The sequence below is a fragment of the Mus musculus genome, chromosome 3, assembly GCF_000001635.26.
Source record: "Mus musculus strain C57BL/6J chromosome 3, GRCm38.p6 C57BL/6J".
Lineage (NCBI taxonomy): Eukaryota > Metazoa > Chordata > Mammalia > Rodentia > Muridae > Mus > Mus musculus.
The window spans coordinates 133,508,737-133,530,701 of NC_000069.6; the positions used below are offsets into that span (position 1 = coordinate 133,508,737).

At 42.7% G+C, this 21,965-nt stretch overlaps 1 protein-coding gene across 6 annotated transcripts in view; it reads right to left on the reverse strand.

Annotated features, from left to right (window-relative positions):
* Tet2 (tet methylcytosine dioxygenase 2) overlaps positions 1 to 21,965 on the reverse strand; it is an 81,460-nt gene that overhangs the window by 45,060 nt on the left and 14,435 nt on the right. For all 6 annotated transcript variants that reach the window (XM_006501283.4, XM_006501287.4, XM_006501286.4 and 3 more), the window contains exon 2: positions 5,293 to 5,437. The gene's annotated coding sequence lies outside the window, so the exon portion shown is untranslated. The remainder of the gene's footprint in view (positions 1 to 5,292; positions 5,438 to 21,965) is intronic.

Sequence of the window (21,965 nt, forward strand, 5' to 3'; positions counted from 1 at the left end):
AAATAGTGATGAGCACGGCACATCTTAAAGTGCATGGAATATTCTACTTAGTTTTATTCTCAGAGAAAGGAGAACCAAAATAAAATTTAGGCATTCCAAGTCACAAAAGCACAAAAGAGAGCTAAGGGCACTGTACTCACCCTGATGTTATCACTAGACAGTTAAGGGCCAGAAGATCAGCAATTGAAATGCATCTTCAGATACGCAGCCCCAGCCTAGATCAAAAGAGATACTACCTCAAAAGACCACAACAAAAGCAAACAGCCCCATAAAAACCCTAAATCTGCAATGGGTAGAGCTGGAGAAGGTCAAGTTGATTGAGATAACCAGAGAGACAACTGTCATGTGTTCTCTCTGCCTAGGCCCCATCTCCAAACCTGCAGATGTGAGTACAGATCATGGAGCAAGTACAGAAACCAGGGAAGTAAGAAGGGACCGTTGCTGGTATGGAGGGGAGTGGGGGATAACAGGGTCCATGTGGTCTAACCAGAGAAATGAGAAAGAGGCGCTTTAATTAGGGAGGAGAAAGAGAGGGACAGGGAAGCTGGGACTAAAGAAATGACTCAATGGTTAGGAGTGCTTGTTGCTCTTGCAGAGGATCTGTGACTCCCAGCACCTACAATATGGCTCACAGCAGCCTGCAGCTCAAGTTATAGAGAACCTAACACCCTCTCTGCCCTCTGTGGACACTGGGCATGCTCCAGGTACACATATGTACATGCAGATCAAACGCTTATACATAAAAAACTGCCATGAACATATTTCTGCAGGTTTTTATGTAGATAAAAAAATCTTCAGTTCGCTTGGGTAAATATTCAAAATAAATATCAAGTTGCTGTGTTTAAATCTAAACCCTCACTAAGATTTAAGGAGAGTATATTCATTGGTCAAAAATTACAAAAGCCTTAAATACAAATAGGACATTCACACGGGATCAGAAATTCTACAAGAAAACTATGATTGGCCTGATCTCAACATTAAAATCTAAGATGATACACAACATCTTCCTATTGATAAAAACAATCTGGTAGGCTAATATCTGAAACGACGAGCAAACACTTCTACAGCCTGCCTTGGCACTCTGGCTTTATTTTAGAATACAAAGTGTTTTCACCAAGACTCTCATCTCTGCTTAAAATATCCCATGAGATCAATAGAGGCAAATGATACTCTGCTGGGAGAGGAAGCTGAAATCCAAGGACAGTGAAAATGACTTTCTCAGTGGGACTCTATTTCAGTCTGCTCCACTTGTTCTAAATGTTCTTGTTGCATGTGGATCTGTAGTAACGCAAGACTCCTGCCCAGCTGCTGGTGAATTCTGAGATTGCCAAATTTCTCAGCTGAATTCTATGACAGTGCTCATATTCTCTAACCCCTGAGAAACGCAGGCTACACATGCTAGTCTATATCTCACAGGGCTCTAACACAGTTCTCCCACAGCTCAAACCAGGCTGTGCCAGGGTGGAGAGAGGAAAGAAATGAATACGGACAATCAAAACCTTTCAAATACACTTCTGCAGTTCATTTGCTAAATTGTTATATCTTATTTTTAAAATTTAACTAAAAACAGGGCCAGCAAGACAATCCAACAGGTAAAGAAAGGCTATTGAGTCCAGTGAGCTCCACCCCCACAGACGGAAAGGACCAACTCCCAAGACCGCATGTGTGCATGTGTCCATACACTACAATACACTTAACAACACTTTTAAAAAGTAAAAGCAGTAACAAATGGCAAGAGGTGAAAAGTCATTTGGAGACTGAAGAACTCGGCATGAGATAATCTGCTGTATCTGTGTTGGTTTTAAAATTTTGTGTCAGACTCCCTCCCCCTTCCCCCCACATCCTGTGTCAGTCAGGCAATAGGGCGACCTAGAGTCAAGCTACCTGGGAACTTGAGGCAGGAGGATAACTTTAGTTAGACAGCAATAGAGTTGGACCTCAAGTCAGTAACAAACAAACAACAAACTATCCCAAGATTCAAAGGGCAAGTTAGGCAAATGACTACAGACTTCAGTTCACCTGAATGGTTTGTAAGGAAGAAACACTGAGATCTTGCTCATTTGAAACCCAGGTGACTTAAACCTGAGGAGCAACAGGCACCTTGGCAAGAACAGAGAGTTGTCTCTTTCCAGAGGGTCAAGGGTACAGACAGACATGCAAACACTCACACACATAAAGGACTAACTAAAGAAATACCAGAATGAAACAAAATAAAAACTGAAGAAATCATTAAGATTAGTGATAAATAATGACAGTAATGGTGATAACAAAATATATTCTAGTAGAAAACCGGGAAGTCACATTGTACTTGACTCGATAGATAGATAAATAGATAGATAGATAGATAGATAGATAGATAGATAGAATCCATAAAAGAATGCTATTACTGTTGTCTATTTCTTGATTGCCAAGTAAAACAAAACTTAAAGAAGGCCTTAGTCATACCTGCAGCGATGTACTCAAGTATGTCCTACACTTATTTACTACAGAAAACTAAGTCTGACGCTGAGCTGTCCCATCTGTAAAAGTTAAGTGTGAACTAAGATTAAGGAGGGGTTAAAGGAAAGAACTCCTCAGCAAGCCAAGTCACCAACAGCGAAAAATTTAACTTCTATGCCTTTTTAGTTATTTCTCTTACATGCTTCCATAAACTTGTACACTCCCTTCCTCACCCACCCTCCAGCTCCAAGAAGAGAACCTCTGAGTCATGCTATAATCTCACTAAAGAGATGAAAACTCCATCTTAGCATACATGTTCTGGGACCTCAAGTAGAGAACAGGAGTGATGGAGTGGTCACAGTTGGCGCCCACAGGGGGAGGTGAGCAGCGATTGGGTGAGCAGGAGAGGAAGTAACGCCTGCTAGGTTTATAATTACCCAAGATTCCCAACATGAACAGGGAAAGAAATCTAAGAATATCAACAATTGGGGGACAATCTTTATTCTGAGGGTTCCCTTACGATGACATCAAAGCCCCATGGTAAAAAGGTAATCTAGGCAGCCTCAGAAGCCTGGGGCAGGGTGGCAGTGGGGGGGTATCCAAGGCCAGTGCAAAGACGGTACCAAGTCAGTGACTCAGAAGTGTCAAGGGGCAGAGTGTTCACTTACATCCTCAAGCTCCAAGAATGAGGGCAGAGGTTCTAGCTAGCAGCATAAAGATACACTGCAGCTGAACTACCTGCTCAGAGTTATAGATGGAATACTGTCAAAAATCTTCCTTTGCTCTCTCTGACCACCAGCGCTCTCCCACATGACCCACCCCTGCCACTTCACCTGGCTTCTAGCACAGGAAAGGGTAGATATAGAATGCATTTCATTTTCCAATGAGGGGGGGCATCCGTTTGTTCTTTACTTTTTTATGCATATAAATACATGAAAATGGTTTTATAAGGAGTCCTTACTTTGTGGCTCAGTAGGTAAAGGTTTCTCCTGACAACCTGCGTTTGATCCCCATGACCTACGTGGTAGAAGGAGAGAACAGACTCCCGAGGGTTGTCACTTTACCTTCACAAAGTACAAGTACACATATAGGCACACATGTGCATGTGCACATACAAAGACATGGCAGGGGAGAGTGAGAGCGAGAGGAAGAGGGAGAAACCCTAAACTTCGTCTACAGATGACAAGATGGGCAAGGGTGCTTGCTGCCAAGGGTGAAAACCTAAGTTCTATCTACAGAACTCACATGGTAAAAGGACAGAACCATTTCTACAAGTTGTTCTGTGACCTACAAGTACACTCTCACACACACATAATACACACACAGACCACACACACACACACACACATCACACACATCATACATACTGTCTTAGTTAGGGTTTTACTGCTGTGAACAGACACCTTGACCAAGGCAAGTCTTATAAAAAACAACATTTAATTGGGGCTGGCTTACAGGTTCAGAGGTTTAGTTCATTATCATCAAGGTGAAAGCATGGCAGCATCCAGGCTATCATGGCGCAGGCAGAGCTGAGAGTTCTAAGTCTTCATCCAAAGGCTGCTAGTGGAAGACTGACTTCCAGGCAACTAGGGTGAGGATCTTATACCCATACCCACAGTGACACACCTATTCCAACCAGGCCACACCTCCAGATGGTGCCCCTCCCTGATCTGAGAATATACAAACCATCACACATACATACAAACACACACACACAAACACACACATACACCACACACATACACCACACACATACACATCACACATACAATACATACCACACACCACCACACACCATACACACAAACTCACACACAAACACACACATACACCACACACACACACACACATACACCACACACACAAACTCGCACACAAACTCACACACATCACACACATACACCACACACACATATACAACACATCACAGACATCATACACACACACAAAGACACACATACACCACTACACATACACCACATACATACACATCACACACAATACACACCACAATCACACACACAAACTCACAAACACACACATACACCACACACACATCACACACAAACTCACACACACATCAGACACATCATACACACAAACACACACATATACACATCACACACACACACACACACACACACACATACACACACGCAAGTGATGTAGAATGTCGAATGTCTTCTCCCCCCTCCCGCAAGTAAATAAATAAATGTAATATATTTTTTTTTAATTTTAAGAACCCTGCTTTAGGAAACTTACTAGTAGTTCAGAGCTTTGAAAGCAAACAGGTCTTTATTAAGATCAACTTTAAAGGCACAAGGGGTTCTTCGGATTTTCTTGCACCCACTGCCTGTGTTGTCCTCTCAGGAGCTGGTATGAATGCCTGTCACCTCTACAGCACACGTCACACCTTAGTTCTCTGCTAGTACCCTGCTGCCTACTACCACAGCAGCTTCCACTCCGAGTACTCAGTGCAGACCTAGCAACAAATGCAAATGCTCGCTCAGGAAGTGGCTGTCCTTGAGTCAGAAAGGGAGGGAGAGACGCGGTGGCAATAACATTCCTCTTCTCCATGCTGGCTAGTACGCCAAGAAGACTTTTACTTCTTTTCCAGAAAGATTCAGACATTGAGAATCTGATAAGAACCCTCTATAAAAATAACAATCCAGAAAAATAGAGATATGTATAAAATCATGCAAATTAGAGATTTATCTTAAAAATCTAACCCTTGTTACTGTTGTAATTCCCAGTGTGACCTGTAATTGAAGACAGAGACGATAGTATGTATGTAACTGCAGACAACTTTGAACATGCAAGCCAAGCACCCATCATGAGCCCTGCCTCACTTACCAGCAGCACCGTCCCTCACTGCTCCTCCTGGATCATGTCCTGTTGACCGTGAGGGAGCCCATCTCCTGCTTCCAAGCACCGTAGCGGAACAGGAACAAGGAACATGAAGAGTCTTGGGAGGGCAAGCTGCTGAATGTATACCAGCCTAGAGAAGACAGAGTTTGCAAATAAGATCAGGGCATCTATACTTATTCCTAAAGGTACACTCTGCTGTTCTAATTACATGGCTGAGTGTTTAAAAAAAAATTAAGGTTAAAACATTTTTGTCAAAGCAGTAACACCTTCAAATGTCCCAATAAAAATCCCGTCTGTGTGGAGCACTTTGCGACACGCAAGAACCAACAAGTCAATCCTGGCGATGGTCAAGTAGGTTCCATACAGTTCCACTGGCGTCCTTATTTTATCTGTTGGGCTCAGTGCCCGAAGACTGGGCTGTCAGAGCAGCATCTCGGTGCTAGGATGAGCCCTTCACCCGGACTCTGATCTGAAGTCTCTGGTAGGACTTTGTCCCCAATGATTCTATGGAAGGCAGAGTTGAAGACCAGTCATTTAAGCCTTAGTAATTACTGAATGGAGCGCGAGGTTAACTCTGTATACACCATGAGACGGCAGTGTGCGGCTGCTAAGGAAAGAAGGCCTGGTGGTCCCTCTGCTCTGAAGCGTTCATTTTCTCTAATACTCATTTTCAAATAAAGATTTGGATTTATTTATCTTATGTATATAAGTACACTGCAGCTGTACAGATGGTTCTGAGCCACCATGTGATTGCTGGGAATTGAACTCGGGACCTCTGCTTGCTCCGGCCCTGTGATTTATTGATTATTATATATCTAAGTACACTGTAGCTGTCTTCTGACACACCAGAAGAGGGCGTCAGACCTCATTATGGATGGTTGTGAGCCACCATGTGGTTGCTGGGATTTGAACTCAGGACCTTCGGAAGAGCAGTCAGTGCTCTTAACTGCTGAGCCATCTCTCCAGCCCATCTAATATGCATTCTTAAAAGATTACCTGAAAAGAAAAATACACTGAAAACAACAGAACCTACTCCACCAAAGACACAGTGAAAGTCTTGAGTGTTAGAAAATTTAGAGTTCTACGGTAGGGTGGAGTTACTTGAGAGAGAAATGGGGCTCCCAGTCTTCTACAACCTTTCCAACACGTGTTGTGGTACATTCTTTTAATTATATTCACCCTCATGAGTGGTGAATGGTGAAAAGTGCTCTGAATAATGAAGGGTAAGACATTCAGTACTATATAGCTATGCATGGGGTGATTGAGTGTGAAAACAAGTAGTCTGAAATTGAGTCTGAATCGAAAGGAAATGACTAGCTGGGGAACTTCTAATAATACATAAACACCAAGTTCAGTGACATCCTAGGTGTGTAGAGAAAAAAGAATGACTCAGTGACAGTAACAAAGCTTTGGGTTTGAGTGACAGGATCGGTGGTGACATCACCAAATAAATGCATCATGGTTCCGGAAAGGAGAGCTGAGAGAAGACACAGACTTCATCTTAACACACTTGGGGATATCTAGGAATTTCCAATAAATAAAGATGGAATTTAGGATCTTTCTCTCTTCTCTTTCCCTCGCTACCTTAACCCCATTCTCCACCCCCCACCCCCTATTTTCAAAGAAATTTGGGTAGGATCATGTGATGGTTTGTATATGCTCAGCACAGGGAGTGGCACTATTAGAAGGTAAGGCCCTATTGGAGTAGGTGCGGCCTTGTTAGAATAGGCGTGTCGCTGTGGGTGAGGACTTTAAGACCCGAATCCTAGTTTCCTGGAAGTGATTATTCTGCTAGCAGCCTTCAGATAAAAATGTAGAACTCTCAGCTCTTCCTGCACCATGCTTGCCTGGATCCTGCCATGCTCCCACCTTGGTGATAATGGGTTGAACCCTGAACCTGTAAGCAGTCCCAATTAAATGTTGTCCTTATAAGAGTTGCCATGGTCATGGTGTCTGTTCACAGCAGTAAAACCCTAACTAAGACAGATTAAAAGAGGGTCATTGTCATTTCCTGACACACTTACTTGAGATCTCTCCAGCTGAGTTCAGCCACTTACAGACAGAACACGAAAGAAGGCAAGGGGGATTCTGCCTTCTTGTTTTTTTGTTTAAAATTTAAAATAGTAAAACTATACTAAATATTACCAGGCCTCCAATTGTAAACTTCTTGAGGTGGAATACTTCTTTGTACACCATGGGGCTCTGGTGCCCTCTACTCTCAGATGGACGGAAGAGCGTGTTCAAAGAGTCTTCCCTCTAAGGCCTGGCACAGGTTCAGGAGTCCTAGAGGGCCGAGTGTTGCTACAGCTTGTTATCTGGTTGGCTGGGATTCCAGCTGGCAAACTGTCAAAGAGAGCTATGAGGTTCCAGTTTTCCATGCCCCAAACAATGTCTCAGCACACAACTTACACGGCTAACAACGGAACTACTAGCAACTGTATTCTATAACGTGCAATTGTTCTGAAACTAATGTAGTTCCTAGACAGATTTTTCTCCTTGAATTGAAATCTACTCTAATTTTATTCTTATTAGTTATTCGCTGTTTTAAAAACAGATTTTCTAGGAGATAAAATTTTAAATAAGTTAAAAAGCTATGATCAAACCAGCGTTTTAAAACAGATTTTCTGCTATATTTTCTAAAAGGTAAAATTAAAATAGTAAATTAAAAAGCTATGATCTACTGAAGGCCTTTGGACTCATTTAGGTTCAACACAGTGTCTCCTGTAGGTAGGTGGCAGAGTCCCAGAGCCTCTACTAGGATCAACCATGTTATTGTGTCAGAGCCTATTTCAAACCTTACAAGTGCATTTTCTTTCCTTTCTTCCTTTTTCTTATGTATGGGAGGTGTGTGTGCACGTGCGTGTGTGTGTGTGTGTGTGTGTGTGTGTGTGTATGTGTGTGTGTGTGTATATACACATCAACCTTCATTGCTCTCCATGCAGTGAAGCAGGATCTCCCACTGAACCAGCAGCTCTGCAAATCTAGCTAGCCAGCTTGCCCTGAGGATCCCTGCGTCTCCGGTGCTGGAATTCCAGGAAGCTTCTAGCTTTTATATGGATTTGGGGAGTCCTCCCACTTGTGCAGTAAGCATTTCATCCACCAAGCCATGTCTCCAGCCAAAGCAGGCCTTTAACAAAGAAAAAGAAATCTCTAAAAGCCAGTCACTCAAACTATACATACATACAAGTAATGTACACTGTGAATAACATCTTTCTATTGAAATTCTTTATTATTTTATTTTAAGGCACTGCCTCATTCTATATCCCAGGCTGGCCTGGAACTTACTATGCGGGTCAGGCTTGCCTTGATCGCCCTTCTTCAGCCTCCTGAGTACTGGGATTCCCAACATAAGCCACCATGTCCAGGGACAAAGTCATCCTTGGCCAGTACTTGGATCCATGGCTAGCCAAAGTCATGAAGGCTCCACATTCCGCCCGTTGGGTCTGGCCCTTCTGAGCGGCCCAGCATGGCCTGTTTCCTTCCTCTGCAGATGCTGTCTCTGCCTGCTGGGATCCTCCAGGTCTAAATAGGGTCAGAGTAGAGTACACTGCCCAGCAGGTTACTGACCTCAGCAGGGTGTGTCCACAAAATGGCTCTCCCCTTCCACACACACCCAGAGCTAGCAAATGACCTCAGCTGCCCAGTTCTCAGAAGAAAACGCTATTTCAGAATCGCAGCAACTTGGCAGCAATGGCTCTTTCCTTATTAATGCTTTGAAAATGATTACACCGAGAACAACTGCTTTAAAGCAAAGCCATGAGAAGAAAACTGAGGAAGATCTCGTATTATTTCTGCTCTCATTCCTCCTAACTTATACAAAGTGTGCCTCTGAAGGAAGAATTCAGCAGGAATTTGCATAACAAATTTCAGCAAAATAAAAACAAGTGTGCCCCACCTACATCCTTTCTTGTCAAGTCTTTGAAGACCTGAAATCCCAAACAAATCTGAAATATTAGCCAGCATTGAAGATAGTGTGACCATCACTGCACTGCACTGAGAGATAAACAGGAGCCAGGCAGAATGTCAGAAAGACCTATAGCATCTTCTCTATGAAAAGAGGAGACATAAGTCAATTTACATACTTGCCAGAAACAAACAAAAACAGGTTGTGAAGAAAAAGTTATAGTGGGTATGTTTAAAAATAAAGATAGCATACCCGAATCCCATGCACCCACCGGAAGAAGATGAAGAAAAATGCAGCCGAAGGCCAGGTGCAGTTCCTCGAGCTTCTGTTATCTCAGCAGGCAGGAAGCTGAAGCAGGAAGGTCGCCTGCCCAGTTCCAAAACTCATCAACCATACAAAAGGAAAGCATGCGGAAGTTTCTGAGTCTGACCTAAAAGCATTTGACACTCTGACACTGGCCAGCAACTGACCTCCTTGGTCAAAATCTGGGCCAATGGCAGGTGTGTCTAAACATTGAAAGCCAGCAAAAGATATGGTGTACTTTACATCCACAAAATAAAAAAGAAAACTTTGTACAATGGAGGTGCCATTGTGATATCCAGACATCTTGAGGATTCTCTCTGACAATCCCATATAAAGACAAAGGGAAGAAGCTAGGAATGAAGGACACCTTTAACCCAGCACTAAGGAGAAAATGGCAGGCGGATCTCTATGAATTCAAGGCCAGCCTGGTCTACAGAACAAGTTCCAGAACAGCCAGGGCTACACAGAGAAACCCTGTCTTGAAAAACAGAAGGGGGCTGTGGAGGTACCGGAAAGGGCAGAGAGGAGAAAGAAGAGGATAGAGCTTTGCACTGGTTTTAAAGGTTCATCTGACATTTCCTTTTTCTTCAGACAAAGAACTCTAGGCATGGTGATTGTGGTTGTTTAAATGAAAATCCCCCTTTAGGCTTACGCTTTGAATCTTCAGATTGTGGCACTATTTGGGGGAACATTTAGAAGGTGTGGCCTTGCTAGAGGAAGTGTGGCCCTGTGGGTGGGCTTTGAGAACTGAAAGCCAACTGCCAGATCACTCTGCACTTTCTTCTGCAGTTAAGGATGTGAGCTATCAGTTTTCTGTTCCTGCCCCTAGGCCTGCTGCATGCAGCCTTCCCTCCCAGCACGAAGGTCTCTTAGCCTAAGTTGCTTTTGGTCACTGCATCTTACCATGGCAACAGAAACCAACTAATGCAGAGGATTTATCGATATAGTTACATACAGGACAATAATTCTCCTGGAGGGCTGGAGAGATGGCTCAGCAGTTAAGAGCACTGACTGCTCTTCTGAAGGTCCTGCTTTCAAATCCCAGCAACCATATGGTGACTCACAACCATCTCTAATGAGATCTGATGCCCTCTTCTGGAGTGTCTGAAGACAGCTACAGTGTACTTACATATAATAAATAATAAATAAATCTTAAAAAAAAAAGTTTCAAGCCACCCTGTGCCTTGGCACACAGTCCCCAGTCCCTCAGAGAGACTGCCATCTTCACTGTTAAAAATGATGATGATGATGGCCGGGCAGTGGTGGCGCACGCCTGTAATCCCAGCACTTGGGAGGTAGAGGCAGGCGGATTTCTGAGTTCGAGGCCAGTCTGGTCTACAGAGTGAGTTCCAGGACAGCCAGGGCTATACAGAGAAACCCTGTCTTGAAAAACCAAAAAAAAAAAAAAAAAAAAAAAGATGATGATGATGATAATTCTACTGGAAAGCAATTGTGTAGCCCTGGCTAGTCTTTAACTCACACTGTAGACCAGGCTGGCCTTGAACCTTGCCGCAGCAGCTCTGAGGTTCTCAACCCTTTAATACTACACTTCAGGTGTGGCAACCCCCAACATTCTTTGCTACTTCATAACTAATTTTGCTACTGTTATGAAGCATAATGTAAATGTCTGTATTTTCTGATGGTCTTAGGTAACACCTGTGAAAGAGCCCTTTGGCACCCAAAGGGCCTGTGACCCTCAGTGCTTGCAACCCACTGGCTTAGACGCTGGCTTTGATTCTGGTGGGACAAATGCATGTCATATAAATAGCCAGGTGTGGCGATATACACCTGAAACCCCAGCACTCTAAGAGAGAGAGGCAGGAGGATAACCACAAGTTCAAATCTAGGCTGAGTTACTTGGCAAGTTACAGGCTATAGGCAGTGTTACATATAATGATGAAAATGAAGTTGAAGCAGGAGCAGACAATATGTAGAAATACAAGGTACTTCATATAGATAGAACTATCTCACCTTATTCCCAGTTACATGATTCTAAAGGTAACTGGTTTTTTAAAAACAGAATCTCATGTATCCTAAGCTGGCCTTGAACTTGCTACATGGCCAAGGCTGATCTTAAATTCCCAGTCCTCTGTCCCCACTTCTTGAGTGCTGGGACTGCAGGTACTTCCCACCCTGTCTAGTTTATGCAGCACAGAAGAGTGAAACCCAGGACTTTTGTGTGTGTGTGTGTGTGTGTGTGTGTGTGTGTGTGTGTTAAGCAAGCTTCCTCTACTAGCTGAGCCACACCTCCAGCCCCTAATAACACCGTTTTTACAAAGAATATTCCCTAAGCAGAAATGTGTAACCACAGTTCAGTCACAGTGTGTATCAGTGGGTTCAAAGACATTTTATAACATAAGCTCTATTCCTTTAAACTTGTGAATTTCATGTCATAAAATGTCATGGTGGACTCCTGGAGAAAAGCATGTATGACCAAGTTTCAACCAGACTGAATTATTGACTGCACCATTCATAATGGACACACATTAAGGATCAGAAATACAAGCTTTAGAGAGCTGCTTCAAATCGGTAACATGACCCTAGATATTAAAAATAGTTTAGCTTCCAATATTCTGAGGAAAGTATGAGGCTTGTATTAACCCTACCTTCCAATGTCTTCAAAACATTAAACAAGAATGAATGTTGACCATTAATTGGGTCATAAATAACTCATAGCCCTGCCTTCAAGTGAAGGCTTGTTCACATGAGGGACGATTTAAGACCATTGAGGGAGTGGCATCGGTCCCAACATCAAGCCTCAATTAGCTGGACTCTACAGACTGGTGCTATGCAGAACTACATGTAATGTGAAACTTCCCTCTCCAACACCACATTATAAGGCTGGTAATCTTTGGTCTATTATTATTTTCTTTGAAACAGCATTACTTGGCTGGAGAGATGACTTGACTTGGCCACTAAGACCACATACTGTTCCTTGCAGAGAATTGCAAGTTCCTGGCACATAGGTTGGGCAGCTCCAGCTCTTGGGAACCTGTACTCCCATGTCACACAGCCTTGTGCTATACATAATTAAAAACAAACAAAAAAATGATCTTAAAAAATGTTATAAATAGTATCACTTTAGAAACACTAGTGTTGAATTTTAAGCAAGCAGGTTTTATCAATTCCTTTTTGTTTGTTCTGGGACAGGGTCTGGCTCTCAGGTTGTCCTCAGAGATTTCAGTCTCTTGATTCTCCCTTCTTCGGCTTCTCTAGCACTCAGATGAGAGGCATGCAACACCACCTCCGGGTGGATTTTTATCAAACCTCACTTCTAATAAAAAAGTAGCTGGGCAGTGGTGGCGCACACCTGTAATCCCAGCACTTGGGAGGCAGAGGCAGGCGGATTTCTGAGTTCAAGGCCAGCCTGGTCTACAGAGTGAGTTCCAGGACAGCCAGGGCTACACAGAGAAACCCTGTCTTGAACCCCCCCAAAAGACATAAAACAAAGCTCTACAGCTATATTTATCTGTGTTGTTAAAACAAATTGTGCATTTTGCAAACTAGAAATTTTATTTAAGATGAAATAAAAATAATTCAATCACAATCATGCCATGGTGGCTCACATTTGTCATCCCACAACTTAGGAGGTCAAGGTAGGAGGCGCAGTAAGTAGAAATTCAAGATGTACCCCACGTGTGCATGCCTGTGTGTGCACCAAAGGATACTACAGTTCCCAAACAGAAAGCAAAGATAAAAGTTTGATCAGAATTATTACTATTGTTATATCATCATTATTATTATTTCATCAGAGTCTCGGTATGTAGCTCTGGCTGGCCTGAAACTTATATACACACCAGGCTGGCTTCCAACTCACAGAAATATACCTGCTTCTATATCCAAGTGCTGGGATTACAGGTGTATGGTATCACACCCAACACAGATTGTATAAAAAAAAGCACTGAATTGTCAGGGTCTCAGGCCAGCATAGTTGGGCTACATGGCAAAATTTTATCTCAAAGGGGTAAAAAGAAGCGGAGGGGAAAAGCGTTCATCAACTTAAAACAAACAAGTAAATGAGGTCTCTCTTGCCATGACCAATAGTAAATGGAATATTTAGCATCTAATGTGCAAAGCCTGAGGCACAGGACAGAGCAGGGTCCCAGTAGTCATCTAGAGCCCACCCATAAGTCGTATGTTATTTTGGTTGCAGGGCAGTGGAGAGGTCCAGAAGTGGCAGGGAGGGAGGTCCAGGGACTGAGGCAGCAGAACTGCCCTCTCTCTCCCTTGGAAGCACTCGAGTGAGCAGCGGCTCAGCCACCCTCTCGCACCTGCTGCACACGGCGGACACTGCTTCTTCCCACAGATCCTAAGGGATAAAAAAAGCCCGGCTGTTGTCAAGTCTCTTTGAATCTAACATTTGCTGGGGAGAAATGTCACTTATCACCCTAGTGACAGCAAGAGACCAAGATGAGAGGGAGAAAAAAATATTTTTTGTGGGGGAGACCCCAAACATTTAAATATAACAAACTTGTAAAATACTTTCAAAATTATACAAAAAAGTATGTTCTCAGGCCTCAATGAAAATGGAAGCAGGAGGCCAACTTTTCAAATTCTGGCCAAGTTAACTGAATTTAAAACTATTTTCCCCTAAGTAACGATGCTAGCTAGCATAAGGTGGTATAAACCCAGCCAGGCATAATAGTGCGACCTGTACTTGGAAAGGTAAGACAGTGAGACTCTGAAAAAACAGGCAAAATAAAACAAACAAACAAACAAACAAAAATGCCAAAAATACAAGCACATGTCATACTTAATGTTTGATAATCACATAAATGGATAAGAAATTCAAATGTTTATATAACAAGCGTATGGCTATTTTGATCAAAGTAATTATTATTGTGTTATACAAAGGAAGTATAACTATTACTACTTAGAAACTGTTTTGTTGTAAACATTTTAAAAATAGCACAAATTGAAAAAAACCAAACTTTGGATCCTGATGCAGATCATAAATAGGACATGGCCACACAGAGGTGCATTGTGAAGCTACACGTAGTTCTGAGCTGTTATATGGGTGCTGGGCATCAAATGAGGTCAACTCTTCAGCATGTAAAAAATTCTCCTTAAATGTTCAAAATCAGACAGGAAGATGAAGGCTCAGGAGATAACGTGCTTACTGTACAAACTGATAATCTGAGTTCCATCCCTGGAACCCGTGTAAAGAGGAAGGAGAGAAGAGATTACACAAGTTGTCCTCTAGCCTCTATACACATGCCACTGTATATGTATACTCCCCTAATAATAACTTTTATTTTTTTACAGTCTAGTCATTATTCTCCCGCTGGTCTGCCCTCGGACAGTTCCTCATCTCATTCCCCCTCACCCTTGTCTCCGAGAGGATGTCCCCACCTCCACCTGCCCCCAATAATAACTTTTTGAATGTTCAAAATCTACTTTTATTTGATAAATCTTCCAAGATACCTGAAAAAAGACCCTGTGCCTCATTGATTGTCCTTTGGTGAAGGAGTTCTAGCCACCTGTAGCTTCTGTGTTGCTGAAACCAATATAAGAGTTGTCTATAGGGGGCTGGAGAGATGGCTCAGAGGTTAAGAGCACTGACTGCTCTTTCAGAGGTCCAGAGTTCAAATCCCAGCAACCACATGGTGGCTCACAACCATCTGTAATGAGATCTGATGCCCTCTTCTGGTGTGCCTGAAGACAGCTACAGTGTACTTATATATAATAAATAAATACATCTTAAAAAAAAAGAAAGAGTTGTCTATAACTATGCTACAGTGAAGAGTGGGGCGGGACAGAGAAGCAGAAAGGACATTCACTACCTCCAACCATCATGGGTCAAGGTGGAAACCATCAAAAGTCCTCTCAAAGAATATGAACTATGACCAAATGGAGCACTTATGAGCCATATAAAGACTGATAGGCATACACATACCTTCCCCTTAATGCAAATAATAAAGATACAGGCACCGGCTAAAGATTCCGGTGGCTTCTGACCTTTGGCTAAGGTCAAGTATTGAGACCACTTTAGAAAGTAATGCTGAGAAGCTGTTTGTGAGATGGTCTCTCATACCAACACTCAAGAAGTTGAGGTAGGAGGATTTTTATAAGCTCAAGGCCAGCCAAAGAAACAAATCTAAACAATAAAATAAATAAGCAAATAGGAAAAAAAAAAAACACTCCCACTACTCATAGATGAGAACCCATAGGCAAGCCTCATTGCAGACGGCCTTCCAGAGGGAAGTCAGTCTCACAGCAGCAAGCATGGATGAAGTAAGTCCCTTAAGTAAAGCACTAGGTGTGTGCCAGGTCAGGGTGTACAAGTCACCTCCTTTCACTGCCATGGATGAAGTCATGTTACACAGAATGCAGGTCAGAGGTAGCATAAATCACGTAGGAGTCACAGCTGTCAACAAATAACTTTCTATTACAGGAACTCACTTTCAAATGATGCCGTGAGGCTAGGAGGGAATTAAACACAAAGCAGGGTGTTTTCATCTTGAATACTAACTGCAAGCAGTAGAGATGCTAATTTGCTTTGTAGCCTTTGTACCAAGAGCATGGTTAAGAAGGTAACTGAAGAAAGTCCAATGTCTCCTGTAGACCCTCCTTTGTAGATCCTGCTCTTAATAAAAGATCAGGGCTAACTGTTTGTCATGAATAATGCTATGGGCAGTTAAGAAGGACAGTAGGCTACTTAAGCCACTAAGGGTGGGGTGCTCCAAGTGAAGTAGATGAGCATCCTGGATTTATAACCATGTATTTGGCATCAATTTGAGACCACTCAGGTTCTTCTGCATTTTTCTTTCTCGTTCAAAGTTACACTATGAGCTTTGGGTGTGTCCTGCAGCTCTCCAGTGGGATGCTCTACTTGCCTGGAGCCTTTTTCCTTTTGCATTTGCTTTAGTGTTTGAATCGTCTATGGCCACATCCTTGAGCACAGATTCTTTCTTTGGTCGCATGCAGCGTATTAGCGAAGCCATCGAAGGCGTTCTTGACACTCCTGCTACAGCATGCTTGTGACCCAACAGGTCTTTAGTTCTTTCTGAAAACGTCTACCTCAGTCAACATTACCCACCTGTTCTTGCATCTGTCCACCTTTTATTCATTAGCATCTTAATCATTAAAACCACTTCTGGGTGCAACGAGATGGACCTTGCTAAAGCTGACATCTGGGGTTTACCACTGAGAGTCACATCTTGAAAGGAGAACTGTCTCATAGAAGTCATCTGACCTCCACTGGAGGGGTGTGTGTGTGTGTGTGTGTGTGTGTGTGTGTGTGTGTGTGACATGCTCACACAATACAAAAGTCAGGCAGTGGTAGCCCATGCCTGTAATTCTAGCACTCAGAAGGCAGAAGCAAGCAAATCTCTGAGTTTAAAGCCAGCCAGGTCTACAGAGTTCCAGGACAGCCAGAGCCACACAGAGAAACCAAAAAAAAAAAAAAAAAAAAAAAACAAACTAAGCAAATAACCTAAACACTATAATCCCCATATTGGTGCTAATTTGCTTCTATTTTGAGTACTTCTCCATTTTTTTTTTTTTGGTATGTCTTGCAATTGTTTGTTCAATGGCACACACGATATCCTTGGTAACTGCCCTCAAGAAGACTTTGATAATGCAGTGGAGGAACATCCTGCCCTGCTGTGACTAGTCTGTCTTTTGTGGGGCTGGGTCTTGCATTATGAACTGCACCACTGTGGTTCAAAGTTACTTCAGCCAGTTGGGTAAAACTGGATTTCTTGAGTGGTCTGCAGCTGGGTAGTTCTCTTCCTTCAGGTTAGGGTTAGACTAGAATCTGCTACAATTCCAGAAATTGCTAAAATCCCAGCAGTGGGCAGGACAGGGCGTGGGAGCTCAGTGAGTTTGAGTATAGCCAGATCCACGTAGGGAAGCCTGGTATAAGAAAGGGAAAAAGCCAGAATGTAGGTTTTATTCCACAGTTCCTTAAAGCCAGGCCTTAAATTCCTAATGGAATTCTCTGGCATATTTCAAAAGCATTTCTTTTCCTGCCTTGCCAGGAAGTGTGTGGTGATGGGCTACACTACCAACTTTGAGGAACTGGGAGAGCTGGTGGCAGAGGAGGCACCAAGTGGGTGCTACACTGACTGTGTGATCCTGGAGTCTGCACTCCTCAGCCACACCAAGGCCCCAGCGAGTCACTAACTGCCCAGGTTTTCCCACCCTGACAATAGGTCCTGATAGTTCTTCCTGTGGACTGCTGACAAGCTATGGCTTTCACTATCAGCCTACATCTTCTCAGCATCGGGAGATGATGGTTTCCTCTGATCTTCTCTTGAAAGAACTGAGCCCTGTTGGTTTCCATCTCACTCATTTACGTGTCACTTGGATGGAGTGGTGCCTTCTCTGTTCCCTACACGACAGACTGCAAACAGGAAGTTTGCCATTTTTAAAAACTATAAAACAAAACCACCAACTCCCACTCCAACTCTATAACTTTATACAAAGTCCAGCTTTTAGTTTATTCTTCTCTTTTTCCTTATTTTTCTCTTTTCCTCCTGCCCCAAGACTAGGTGTCTCACTGTACAGCCCCGAATGAGTAGAATTCTCTTATATAGACTAGTCTTGCCTGGAACTCACATAGATCTGCCCAGCTCTGCCCTTGGAGTACTGGTATTAAAGGCATACCCTACCACACCTGGCAAAAATTGTATTTTGAAAGCTGTTGAAAACTGTACATGACAAATCACGCACCTGTGACTGAATTAAAAAAAAAAAAAAACTCTTTTGGGCCACTTAAGAGGCAGAAGGAGGTATATCTTTGTGAGTTCAACGCCAACCTAGTCTACATCGTGAGTTCCGAGTGAGTGAGCCAGGGTTATGTAGAGAAACCCTGTCTCAAGAAAATAAACAAAAAATATTTTGTGGGGGTTCAAGAGCTGGCTCAGCAGTTAAGACCACCGGCTGCTGTTCCAGAGGACCTGGGTTTAATTCCCAGCACTTATATGGCTGCTTACAATTGTCTGTAATTCCATTTCCAGGAGATCCAAACCTTCTTCTAGCCTCTTATAGCACCAGATACCATGTGGTGCAAAGATATACATGTAGGGAAACACTCATACACATGGGATAAAATATTAATAATAAATAAGAAATGTGTAAAACACTGGGAAGTGGTGGCACACACCTTTAATCCCAGCACTTGGGAGGCAGAGGCAGGCAGATTTCGGAGTTTGAGGCCAGCCTGGTCTACAGAGTGAGTTCCAGGACAGCCAGGACTATACAGAGAAACCCTGTCTCAAAAAGAAAAAAGAAAGAAAAAAGAACAGAAAAGAAAAGAAAAAAAGAAAGAAAACAGAAATGTATAAAACAAAATTCAAAGTTTCGGGGTTTGGGTTTATTTATTTTATTTAATGTACATGAGTATTTTATCTGCATCTATGCCTATGAGTCATGTGTCTGATCCCTTAGAACTGTAATTATAGATAGTTGTGAGCCACCATCTGGTATGTGAATTCTGGGAACCAAACCCAGGTCCTATGGAAAAGCAACAAGTGTTCAAAGCTTTAAGCCCCTATGACTGCTTTTTGTTCTTTCTTTTCTTTTTCTTTGCTTTGGAAACAAGGCCTCACTCTGTAGCTCTGACTGTCCTGAACTCACTATGGCTGGCCTAAAACTTAGAGATCCACCTCCTCTGCTTTCTCACAAGTACTGGAATTAAAAGTGTGCACCACCAAATCAAGGTAGTCTGCTTGCCAGTACCAAAGACATCTGAAGTCTAAAGAAGTTAGCAGAGAGATTTGTATCTCTTTATGAGAGTAGATGCCGAGATACCAGAAACCACAATCTCACCTAGCCCCAAGGTTATCAGGCACACCTTGGAAGGCAGGAATCAAGGGAGCTCCCCTCTGCTTGTAATTGGGTTGTTTAAAACTTCAAAGTATTGACAGTGTCTTTTGCCTTGCAGCTTTGCAGTTTCATGAGGTCCCATTTGTCAATTCTCGATCTTACAGCACAAGCCATTGCTGTTCTATTCAGGAATTTTTTCCCCCTGTGCCCATATCTTCGAGGCTTTTCCCCACTTTCTCCTCTATAAGTTTCAGTGTCTCTGGTTTTATGTGGAGCTCCTTAGGCCACCAACAGATTGGGAAAGGATCTTTACCTATCCTAAATCAGATAGAGGACTAATATCCAATATATATAAAGAACTCAAGAAGGTGGACTCCAGAAAATCAAATAACCCCATTAAAAAATGGGGCTCAAGCTAAACAAAGAATTCTCACCTGAGGAATACCGAATGGCTGAGAAGCACCTGAAAAAGTGTTCAGCATCCTTAATCATCAGAAAAATGCAAATCAAAACAACCCTGAGATTCCATCTCACACCAGTCAGAATGGCTAAGATAAAAAATTCAGGTGACAGCAGATGCTGGCGAGGATGTGGAGAAAGAGGAACACTCCTTCATTGTTGGTGGGATTGCAGGCTTGTACAACCACTCTGGAAATCAGTCTGGCGGTTCCTCAGAAAACTGGACATAGTACTACCGGAGGATCCAGCAATACCTCTCCTGGGCATATATCCAGAAGATGTTCCAACTAGTAAGAAAGAAACATGCTCCACTATGTTCATAGCAGCCTTATTTATAATAGCCAGAAGCTGGAAAGAACCCAGATGCCCCTCAACAGAGGAATGGATACAGAAAATGTGGTACATCTACACAATGGAGTACTACTCAGCTATTAAAAAGAATGAATTTATGAAATTCCTAGCCAAATGGATGGACCTGGAGGGCATCATCCTGAGTGAGGTAACACATTCACAAAGGAACTCACACAATATGTACTCACTGATAAGTGGATATTAGCCCAAAACCTAGGATACCCAAGATATAAGATACAATTTCCTAAACACATGAAACTCAAGAAAAATGAAGACTGAAGTGTGGACACTATGCCCCTCCTTAGAATTGGGAACAAAACACCCTTGGAAGGAGTTACAGAGACAAAGTTTGGAGCTGAGATAAAAGGATGGACCATGTAGAGACTGCCATATCCAGGGATCCACCCCATAATCAGCATCCAAACGCTGACACCATTGCATACACTAGCAAGATTTTATCGAAAGGACCCAGATGTAGCTGTCTCTTGTGAGACTATGCCAGGGCCTAGCAAACACAGAAGTGGATGCTCACAGTCAGCTAATGGATGGATCACAGGGCTCCCAATGGAGGAGCTAGAGAAAGTACCCAAGGAGCTAAAGGGATCTGCAACCCTATAGGTGGAACAACAATATGAACTAACCAGTACCCTGGAGCTCTTGACTCTAGCTGCATATGTATCAAAAGATGGCCTAGTCGGCCATCACTGGAAAGAGAGGCCCATTGGACATGCAAACTTTATACGCCCCAGTACAGGGGAACGCCTGGGCCAAAAAGGGGGAGTGGGTGGGTAGGGGAGTGGGGGTGGGTGGCTATGGGGGACTTTTGGTATAGCATTGGAAATGTAAAAGAGCTAAATACCTAATAAAAATGGAAAAAAAAACTCCAAAGTAGTGCTGAAAATCATGTTTTTAAGCTCTCAAGGTACTTGGAATACCATAACATTCTAAGACCATGGGAAAAAAAGATACAGTTGCCATTGTGAAGAGCTCTTTAGGTACAATGTTTCCTTTGCTCCAGAAGCTCCTGGGAAATTTCGTTGAGAGGCATCCATCCGCAAAGCCAGCCTCACCTGCATGCACTGGCTGGTTACTATTTGGATACTATTGAAATCAAGTGTGAAATGAGAGGACTTTAACAAACCAAAAGATTCAGCTGGGGGTGGGGGTGGGGTGGGGTAGGGAGTGGGTTAAGGCACAATTAGAAATTCTACAAAGATAAGAAACCAGATTTAAAAAAAAAAAGAAGAAGAAGAAGCCAGGTGGTGCACGCCTTTAATCCCAGCACTTGGGAGGCAGAGGCTGGTGAATTTCTAAATTCGAGACCAGCCTGGTCTACAAAGTGAGTTCCAGGACAGCCAGGGCTATACAGAGAAACCCTGTCTCAAAAAACACAAAACAAAACAAACAAACAAAAAAAGAATGACATTTTAAATTATACCCTAAAGACTTTGTACCGAGATTTTGGAGTTAAGAGTCAACTGCTTTCATAAGAAGCAGTTGGATGTTTAACATGTTGACATGGGATATTACACAAGCAATCCGAGATAGCTAGTAATCTACTAATATCTCCTAAACTCTTAGTTAAATGATTCCAAATTACCAGGTATGGTGGTGCATACTGTAATCTCTACTTGGTAGTCTGAGGCAGGAGGATCTAGAATTTGAGAATAGCCTGTATTACATAGTAATACTTGGTGGCTAGAAAATAAATGTTAATTACTCCAAATGATTTTAAACACAAGTGTGTTTCTATTAACCATGCAGAAAAGCATTTTGGACAGGTTAAGAGTGCTATTATCTCCTGGACCCCCAGAGTGCTTCGAGGTATAGACTGGTGTGAAAGAAAGGAGAAGAGATAGATAGGAGAGAG